Genomic DNA, 10024 nt, shown 5'->3' with positions numbered 1-10024 from the left:
TTTGACGCGCTTGATAACCCCTTAAACTAATCCCAGTCCTTGACCTGGTCCTGAAGCTCCTCGGCTCCTGCCCCTATGACCATGAACCTGCTACCCTGTATCTTCATACACCTCCCACTCACGCTGTCAGGTATCAGTTCTCCCATCCTACCAGATAGTAACCGGGTGTGATCACCATGTTGGGACACAAGACTGTCAGGACTTCTCTATGATTTATCTATAGGCCGAGCCTCTTCATGCAGATAAGAGAGAAGTGCAAACGTTTTAGGGAAGTCCCTGCACCGTATCTGTGAATGAAATAGGAAGCATGTGAAGAAGTATACAGAAGCATTTCTGTTCCTATTATAGGATTCCGGTAAGATCTGTCAAAGTGATGACATGTAGCGGCTGCACTGCTGGTAGGAAGAATGGGCTGGGAAAGCCATGAGGAAGAAGAACAGTGCACATGTGAAGTGTGGTGGGCTTCATGGATGGCCAACAAGCCCCAATGCATTGTAAGTGTATCTAACCCTACGCTGCATAGATGTCTATGTGACCCCCATACACCATATCCACCCCACTATACACTGAGGGACACAAGTCATATAGTCAAAGCATAAACTATACTTGGTTACTGGAAGATAAATCTTAAAGTGTCACTGTCGTTTACATTTATTTTGCAGAAATCAATAGTAGAGGCAAATTTAAGAAATTTTGTAATTGGGCTTATTAGCCGAAAAATGCATTTTCATCATGAAAAAGCAGTTTGAACCTCTCCCCCCTGTCTTCATGGTTCTCTTATGGAGAGGGGAGGGGTGGAGGGAGATGAGGCACCAAAACAGGACAACAAAGAGTTAATTTACAGCTACATCACCGGGCTATCTCCTCTGATGTCAGCACTGACCTCTGAATACCGGCTTTCACACAGGTCCTGCAGTGTAATCCTTTGTTATCTGCTGTAGACAATCTCCCTCCTACCCTTCCTTTCCCCTCCCCTCTCCATAGGTTACACAGGGCCCGACTGATGTAAAAGAGTCAAGATTTCCTGATAATGAGCAGTGGATGAGAGAGGAGGGAGGGGGGGACCTGGGGAAAGTCTTTTTGAATGCAGATAATGGCAGATTTGCCTAATAAACTCAAATACAAAGTTTCATAAAATCGCCTGGACTATTGATTTCTGCATAAAAAATATAAATAAATTTTACAATATTAACACTTTAAAGGGACTATACCATCAGGCCTAGGCTGGAGCACTGGAGGCGGGCTGACCCTCCCCCAGTGGGAGGAAACCCCCACCCCTCTATGATACGGCTCCATTGAGTCTAATGGAGCACGGTCATAGATGGGCAGAAGTTTCCTCCCACTGGGGGTGGGTCAGCCCGCCTCCAGTGCTCCAGCCCAGGCCTGATGGTACAGTCCCTTTAAGGATTCTATGGGCAAATGGTGGTTGGGAACCTATTGACGTAAATGGAAGATTCACTGGTAATCATGCTGTTTCTGTAACTCCTGAGCTGGTGCTACTTATGCAACACTAAATCTCTATAGGAGTTATGTAGACAATGTAAAACAATTTGGCTTCCATCCTCTTCCGGGCTTAGAATATGTTCTACAAAGTGCCCCTTCTCCATGGTTCTCATCCCTATATCCAGCGACATAACTCATTTTCTCTCAAGGTTCATGGATTTACATATTGCGCAAAATCCCGTATACTCACCTGTCTCTGACACGTCTGTGACAATGTATCCCACCAATCTCTGATTCCCGGCCCCCATTGATGATGAGTAGAACCAAGCTAAGCTGCGGCAGAGAAGCAGTGACTGCGGCTCGGTGGGCGGAGCACCAGGGAAGCATCGCCATAGAATACTGCATATTGCATTGTAAGGGTGCGTTCACACCTACAGGATATGCAGCAGATTTGATGCTGTGTTCAGTTATTTAAATGAAATCTGCTGCAGAAAATCAGCTGCAGATCCTGTAGGTGTGAACGCACCATAATAAAGGAAATTTTACAACATTCCGGCATTTTTTTTCCCTGGCGTTTTCTCATTTTAGTGTAAATTATTATTATTAGTTTGAATGTTTTATCCCATGCAATTTTTTTTTCATGTGATTCCAAGTTTTCTATTAAAGAAGTGGAGAAAAAATGCTAATATGCCTATAGACATTACTTTTTTTTTCCTGGCGCTCTTACCCCTCTATAGAAGTATATTGGTGAAAACCGCCAATGTTTCTGTAAAAAAATATGTAAAACGGAGGCCCTGCTGAAAGTCAATAAAAACTGCGCGTGCATTGAAAAAAAAACACAAAACCGCCCTAAAAAAGCGTCATTGCAAAAAAAAAAAACAACTGTGGGTACGACGTTTTGTTGACTCTCCAGTAACATCTGGCCGCAGCGTCAAACAAAAAAAGCAAACGTGCAGGGCCGACATTATGGGTATGTTCAGACGCTGCAGATCTGCAACTAATTATAAGTACATTGGTTTATTTCCGGCGCACTTTCTGCAGCGTGTGAACGTACCCTATAACATCTGTGCAGACCTTCCCCCTAGGCATTGCACTGGTAGTAATGAAGCCTTGCTACCTCCTCATCCTCAGCACATAGCTAGTAGTGTGTATGAGAGGGTTCAGCTGACTTCCCCACCCCCCCTCCACTCTCACAGCTCCCAGCACATGGTGCAGCTTCATCAGGGCACACTGGCAGCAGCTTGTCTTACCTGTGCACTCACCTGGCTCTGGTCACAGTCTTGCAGCATCACAGCAGGCGGCCGTCACAGTGTGTCACTGCACAGGGAAGGGGGCGTGTCCGCCTGTCTGGAGGCCTGTGACGTCACGGCCCGGCCGACAGCGGCTGAGCGCGTGCTACAATGAGCACATGGACGGCGGCGCCGAGCACACTGCGGATTTATCACCTCCAGCGCCTCATTTCTCCTCAGGATTACCTCATCCCGCCATGAAAGGGTTAAAGACGATGGGTGAGTATTGACCCCCTTTAAGGAAAATTCCTTCATCCCCTTAAAATCCCCCCCTCCTCCTCCCAGATAGCGATGGGCACAGAGCAAACCCCCATCTGATGCCCTCATGACGACATAAGTCACTTTTACCGATCACTTGCCAGCCCCCCAGACCCTTATCGATAGCTTCACTTTAAGGAAAAAGACCCCCATAGGACTAAACCGCCCCTCCCCCCGCCAGGGCCTAGTTCTCATCCGTGTTATTAGGGATAGAATATTGGGGTATTTACTGACACCCCCCCCCCCCAGGAAGTTTAACCCTTTCCCCTTTGTAGTGAGAAAGCTGGGGAGCCGATTAGGAGGGATTTGGCCGTTGGGTTTTGCGGACGTTGATAAATTGACGGTTGGTTGTTTATTGTTTAGAAACTTAAAAGTAACAAAATGTATCAAAATATTCGGCGGAGATTGTAAATAACGGCCGCGGTGTCTGTGTATGGGAAGGAGGGAGGGAGCGCCATTAATGTGTGAGCACATGGCAGGGGGGTGAGCACACTGACGGCTCATGGAAGGGGGGGGGGCTGTATACACTGCTGTATACTGTGCTGGACAGGATAGAAATGGTTGGCTATGCTTTATGGTTGACATTCAGTGTCATGATGTTCTTGTGTATAGGTAATCTATGGGCATCTGCCTGGGAATGTGTGTGTATGTATATATATATATATATATATATATACTCTGAGGTCATATGTATACATTGTATATGCAAGTGTATTATACATATCAGGTGTAGGAGAATACAGGTGTGCATGGTTGTTTATATGTGTGTTTGCATGTATATTTACAGGTATGTATAACTACTATGTGTGTTTGTGTGTCTATACCAGAGATGGGGAACCTCCAGCTGTTGCAAAACTACAACTCCCATCATGCCTGGACAGCCTTCGGCTGTCCAGGCATGATGGGAATTGTAGTTTTGCAACAGCTGGAGGGCCGAAGGTTCCCAATTTCTCCTCTATAGCAATGTTTTCCAACCTGTGATTCTCCGTGTGTTGCAAAAACTACAACTCCCAGCATGCTTTGGGAGTTGTATTTTTGCAAAAGCTAGAGAGCCCTAGGTTGGGGAACGTGCAATAGGGGTATATATATTTTTTTTATAATTTCCCAGTCTTCTAGGGTGTTTTTGACGAAGAGGGTCGAGATAAATGATCACGACCAGATTTAATGCAGAAAGGCATGCTGGGAGTTGTAGTTTTGCATCAGGTTTGGAACACTTGGCTATAGCTTGTGTGCATATATATAAAATCTGTGTAATTTGCAGGCATCCAGACACAAAAACAAGGCCTCACTTCCTTTATATCCAGCACATGGTTGAGCCAGGAAATCAAAAACAAAAATGCTTCGTAGCCTAGAAAAATCCTCATCCTGCGATAGTATTCTTGCGCCCCTGACAGTGTCCGTACATCCAGTAAGAAGGGATTACTGTATGGATCCGGTCCGGGTGGTAGCTTGCTTATTTCCTCTACCTCGTGGCAGTGACATAGGCCTCACTGTCACATAGAGCTGCCAGGGACTCTGAGATGTCATGTGACCCTATGCTGATGAGTCTATGCAATATGCAGATGTGTGGGATAGTCTGCGGAGTTCATGCTGTGGATATTTTTGGCGTATAAGGATATATGGGACTTTTCCTTCCTAATCGTATATCTACAGCAGTGCAGAGTATTTCAGGAGAGGAGGGTGCTGATCTTGTGAGAAGCATTGGCTGGTCTGTTTAGGCAAAACAGAGGTGCATGTGACAGGAGCAGTGTATTATGGGTATAGGACTCTTTCCGGTCATGAGGGTCTTCACACAGCAATGACCTAGCGTCCAGCGCCACATGAAAGGTGCACCAAACCATGTGTCCAGAGCTGACTATAGACACGGCGTACTATTTTTTTTTTTTTTTTTACACATATACGTTAAACAGGTGCCATTATAACTTGTGGTGGGTCTGACAGTCGCTTCTGTCACGTATAGGCTATAACGGCATCCATGTAATTCATAGGTTAAGAAAAAGTTTACATTACATTGTATAATAGGGGTTGTTCCAAAACTTAAAGGTGTCCTCTACCCACAGGAGAGGGGGTGACTATCTGATCAGTGGGGATCTGAATCACAAGAAAGATAAGTCTTTATTCACACTGGATGGAGCGGCAGTGCTTATTCTCGGCTACAGCTTCATTTGCCATCTCGGAGACGTCTGAACTTTCGCGTTGGGCAATGTTTGGAAGCCGCATAGAGAGTGAATGAAGTAGTGGCCAAGCACGTATCCTGCAACTCCGTATAGGGTATGTTCACACTGAGGAATTGAAGAGGAATATTTTCTGCTTGAAATTTCCTCTTCTTCTTCATCTCTGGCAGAATTGGAGCAGAAAGCGGGAAGTCAAACCCTCAATGACTTCTATGGGATTTCTCTAGCGGAATCTATCCAAAGAATAGACATGTCAATCCTTTGGGCGGAAAGCGGATCCGCGGTGGAATATTCTGTGTGTAAATTCTGCCGTGTGAACAACAGAACGGAAATTCCATTGAGCACAATGGGACATTGCTCTGTACATATTTTACAGGCGGAATTTCAAGCGGAATACATGAAAAATTAAAGGTGCATTCTGTTTGAAGTTCCTTGCCTATTCCTCAGTGTGAACATACCCTTAGGGCCCTATTCCCTTGGATGATTATCGTTCAGATTATCGTTAAATCTTTTGAATCTAAACGATTATCGTTCGTTTGAATAGCAGTTAACGACTAACGACCAAACGAGAAATCGTTAATCGTTTAATAAGACCTGGACCTATTTTTATCGTTGCCCGTTCGCAAATCGTTTGCATTGAATAAGAAGTCGTTCGGTCGTTCGCAATAGCGACGACAAGACAACCGCAAGAATGATCATAAGCAATTATTATTTTCCATGTAAATGGGCGAACAATTTCAGGTCTTTCGTCATAGCGGTTGTTTGGAACGTTTATCGTTAACGATTTTGCGAACGATAATCGTCCAGTGGAATAGGGCCCTTACCCAGGGCACAACTGACCTCAGTTCTTGTGATCAGAGGGGATCCCAGAGGACTGACCCCAGCAATCAGCTAGGTATCCCTTATATTGCCCCTTTAAGGCAATCCGATATTGGTCCATGAGTGACGGATGAAACTCTATGACCACCTCCACTTATCTTACATGCTGGGAGCTGTTCCTGGTGTATACAGTAAATGGAAGAAACCAGTTCAGTGTGAAGAAGACCTTACTTTCCATGAGTCTTGTCTGGGCCGGAATCGGTTATGTATGGTAGCGATAGCTGCAGGTGAAGTGAGCATTTGGCCGATAAATGTACGGCCTGCAGGAAGTAGATGTGACCTTCCAAAACTGCTGAAAGCCCCATAAATATGTTGCAGAGAGGAGAGTATTCATACCTCAGGTGCCGCTCTATGCTCTGGTTACTGCAAGTGTCAAAGAGGCGGGATCTTCTTCCGTCATGCATGACACTCTCTACATTGGGAGCTCTACTGGTGCCACCTATCTTGTATGACTGAGATCAGATTAAAATTAGGTTTAAAGGGAAAAAATGGCTTATTCTTGTGTGATCACTTGAGCATGCTGGAGTTTGATCATTCGGCATTTGAATACCAGTGGTTAAAGAAGTTGGATGCAGCCCTAGGGAGTATGGATATGGCCATAGGATGTATTAATGGTTTCATGGACACCCTAGGGATGCATCCAACTCCTTCAGCCACCAATATTCAAATGCCGAACAATCAGACTCAAGCTCATCTCTTGTTCCCTATTCATGAGCCTCCTTAAAGGGATTATCCCAGGATTAAAAGCTATTAGATGAAAACAAGCTGACCGGTGGGTGTCAAACCATCACTGATCAAGAGAAGGGGTCAGTTGTCCCCTAGTGAATGGAGTGTCAGCAGCCATACTTGGTCTTTGCACCCTTGTCCGACCTCTGTATCCTCCGGCGATCTCTGTATTGGGCCCCGGCTTTTGTATGACAGCACATGACCCATGGCTCCAGTCATTCCAATGGCGCTGACGGTAAGCGTACAGTGCTCTTCTGGCGTTATCTGTTCTTTCTGTCGCTCCACACGGCCGCGGGTCAGGTGCCGTACCCACATCTCTATTTATAATACAGAAGCTGGGGACCCGATACGGAGATCGGCGGGGGGTACAGAAGTCGGAGTCAATTTTCTTGGAATACCCCTTTAAGGCAATTCTATGTTTTTAGCGTTATCTATTTACTACAATGGACTTTTTTTCCTGCCATTTTTTATGAATTTTTTTTTTTTACGAGAATGATTTAATTGAATTTAACTTTCCTGGAGTAGTATCAGGCTTGTGTTGTAGAAAGCTGTAATTTTCTGGGTAGGAAACCGCAGGCTTAGAGAGTGCTGACAGCTCCGAGGGTCTCATGGCGGTTGTCAATCTGATGCTTCTTGGCAGATCTCTTCGTATTTACCTTCATGCCGCTTTGACATTTCTGAATCTAATAGAGACATAGGGTTGCCAACCTGATTTTATTTTATTTTTTCCTCCTACCTTTCCTGGATGATTTATTGAAAAGTCATTGACGGCCAACATTTCTTATGGACAAATTGGAAAAGTATAATGATAGAGGTTATAAGTACTACATGTCTATTACTCAATATACTGACAGGAACTCACTATCGGCATTTACTGTACGCTGAAAAATTATAATTCTCATCGAGGAATATCGATGGAGGTTTTCAATTTTTTTCCCGGACACTGGAAAATTGCTTCTATTTTTACAGACTGTCCATGAATTTACAGCTGTTATTTCTATGTATTCGTGACCATATAGTCTTATACTGAATGTCCTCATAGGACTGTGGAACATCCTAATGGTGGAGACTTGAGATGGTCTATGAGGTGTAAAGAGGCGGCCAGTTTGCTCACTGTGTGAAGGTTTTTCCATTGATGACACTTATCACTAAGGATATCCATATGATAGGTCATGGGTATCTGACTAGTGGAGCTCCAACCAATGGGACCCACCAGTCACAAAAATTGGAGTATCAAACACAATGGGCTCAATGGATCTGTTGGCTTCAGTAGATAAGGGGGATGCACTCTAGTGTCCACATCCAAAAAATCCAAGTCCAACAGCATCCAAAGTAGAATAATTTTATTTGCCAAGTGCTAATACAATGTTTTGACCAACATTGTCTTGTTATGGTGCACTTGGGTCTTCACTAAAAGGACACCCATCACCTGTACTTGTAGATATCCTAGGTATCCTAGCCCTTCATGGGAAGACCCCTTTAATTATGCAAACTAGGAGCTAGAAATGGTCTGAACCATGATGGGGTAATTTTTGCAGTCACCCAGTAGGGTGCAAGAACATATGTTCTCAATGCCGAGTTTACCTGATTTTTGTCTTGATTAGAACTGACTATAGGCTGGCCGCACACATAAGATACCTGTCAGCTGAGCAGTCTGAGAGTTGGTTCCACCCCCACATGCATCTCTGATGGTAACTCGATGGGGCAGATGAAGTCCAATATGAACCATCCTTCACTCTTCAACATGTTCTGTCAGAGGAGAGTCAGGAGACCACCATACAGGCGGATTTAGCCTGCTTTTAAATGTTAGTGGGACTTAAAGGGGTGTTACAAAGACATGGCCACTTTCTTCTAGAAACAGCACGACTCTGTCTCCAGGTCAGGTATGGTTTGCACTTAAGCTCCATTCACTTCAATGGAACTAAAGGGTCTATTCCACGGAACGATTATCGTTACAGCCGATAATCATCCGGTGGAATAGGAGGCAGCGATCAGCCGACATCAGCTGATCATTAAAGTCGTTTGTCTTTCAACATGTTGAAAGACAAACGACTTATATAGCAGCGATCTGCTGCCGCCGCTCCGTGGGATAGGAGCGGCGGCGGCAGACCGCTGCTATATCCTATGGACTGCCCGGACAATCAGCGATTGTTGGATTTTATCATTCCCTATGCTTTTGCTCTTGGGAAGATAAACCCCAAGAGGAGCCTTCATGTGATGCCTATGGGGGAGAGGAAGGGTAAAGGTCACATGTCCTGACCCACAGTGACTGCCAATCTACTAGATATACGATATACTGATGGCCAAATAGCATTGCACCACCTCCTCCTCACCCACCTATGGTCCTGCTGAGAGAGAGAAGCATATGGGCCCTTTAATTTAAGGGCCCCATTCTCAGTTACAACCCCTATGTGTATGACACTATAGACCGCTATACTATGGTCCACAATAACCAGTGGTTTCCCGTTTGTGAAGAAAAAGTATTTTCCATACAATGAAGGGTTGAAGGTTTCCAGGCAATGGAAAGGAGTGATAATATGGCCCTATTCTTGGTTCCTTATATGTCAAGAATTTCCAATTGAGAAGGTTTATGGGAATATAGGATTGGGCAGAGATCCATAGCATAACGTATTGTTACTTTTCCAGATCGAGTGCCAGAACCTTTCTTTTCTACCTCCATTCATCCTACACTATTGGAATAGACGGTGGGTTTAGAGATCTTACGATCCTTGGCTGAGGGATTTCTTGGACGCGAGGCCGCTACACTTCATCACGGGGCCTCAGAAGCTGATGAGTAATTGACAGCTCTTCTTTGCTGCATCTATGAAGTCTATGGAAGGACAATAGGCTACTGTCCACTGCTGGTTCTAAGTATTCATCAAAGCTCGGAGAGGATATAGAAATGGGAAGGGGAACCTGTGGCCCTCCAGCTATTGCAAAACTACAGTTTCCATCATACCTGGACAGCCAAAGCGAAGCTTTGGCTGTCCAGGTATGATGGGAACTGTAGTTTTGCAACAGCTAGAGGGCCACAGGTGTGTCCTTCCTGGACTTAGAAGAACTTGGGTATCTTGGACCTCGGTACCTTGGGAGGGGGGGGGGGGGTGGTTGCTGGTTCTCTTAAAGGATATTAAGGATATGTGCTGCCCCCCCCCCCCCATATCGTCGTCTTCATCTCTTCTAGTTTCTTCCGGGCTGGCACCGAGCCAGTACTGGCAGATAGTTGTGGCAAACATCCACATATCCGCACACTCG

The 10024-nt window shown here is 45.1% G+C and overlaps 1 long non-coding RNA gene across 2 annotated transcripts in view; it reads left to right on the top strand.

The window, feature by feature from the left end:
* The first annotated feature begins 2721 nt into the window (after positions 1-2721).
* LOC138782997 (uncharacterized) overlaps positions 2722-10024 on the top strand; it is a 104320-nt gene continuing 97017 nt past the window's right edge. The window contains exon 1 of one of the 2 annotated variants that reach the window (XR_011361610.1): positions 2722-2951. This is a non-coding gene — a long non-coding RNA (uncharacterized lncRNA). The remainder of the gene's footprint in view (positions 2952-10024) is intronic. The other variant, XR_011361609.1, reaches the window with a different exon arrangement.

The sequence above is a fragment of the Dendropsophus ebraccatus genome, chromosome 2 (assembly GCF_027789765.1).
Source record: "Dendropsophus ebraccatus isolate aDenEbr1 chromosome 2, aDenEbr1.pat, whole genome shotgun sequence".
In the NCBI taxonomy this organism is placed as follows: domain Eukaryota; kingdom Metazoa; phylum Chordata; class Amphibia; order Anura; family Hylidae; genus Dendropsophus; species Dendropsophus ebraccatus.
This window is presented reverse-complemented; position numbering and strand designations above follow the sequence as displayed.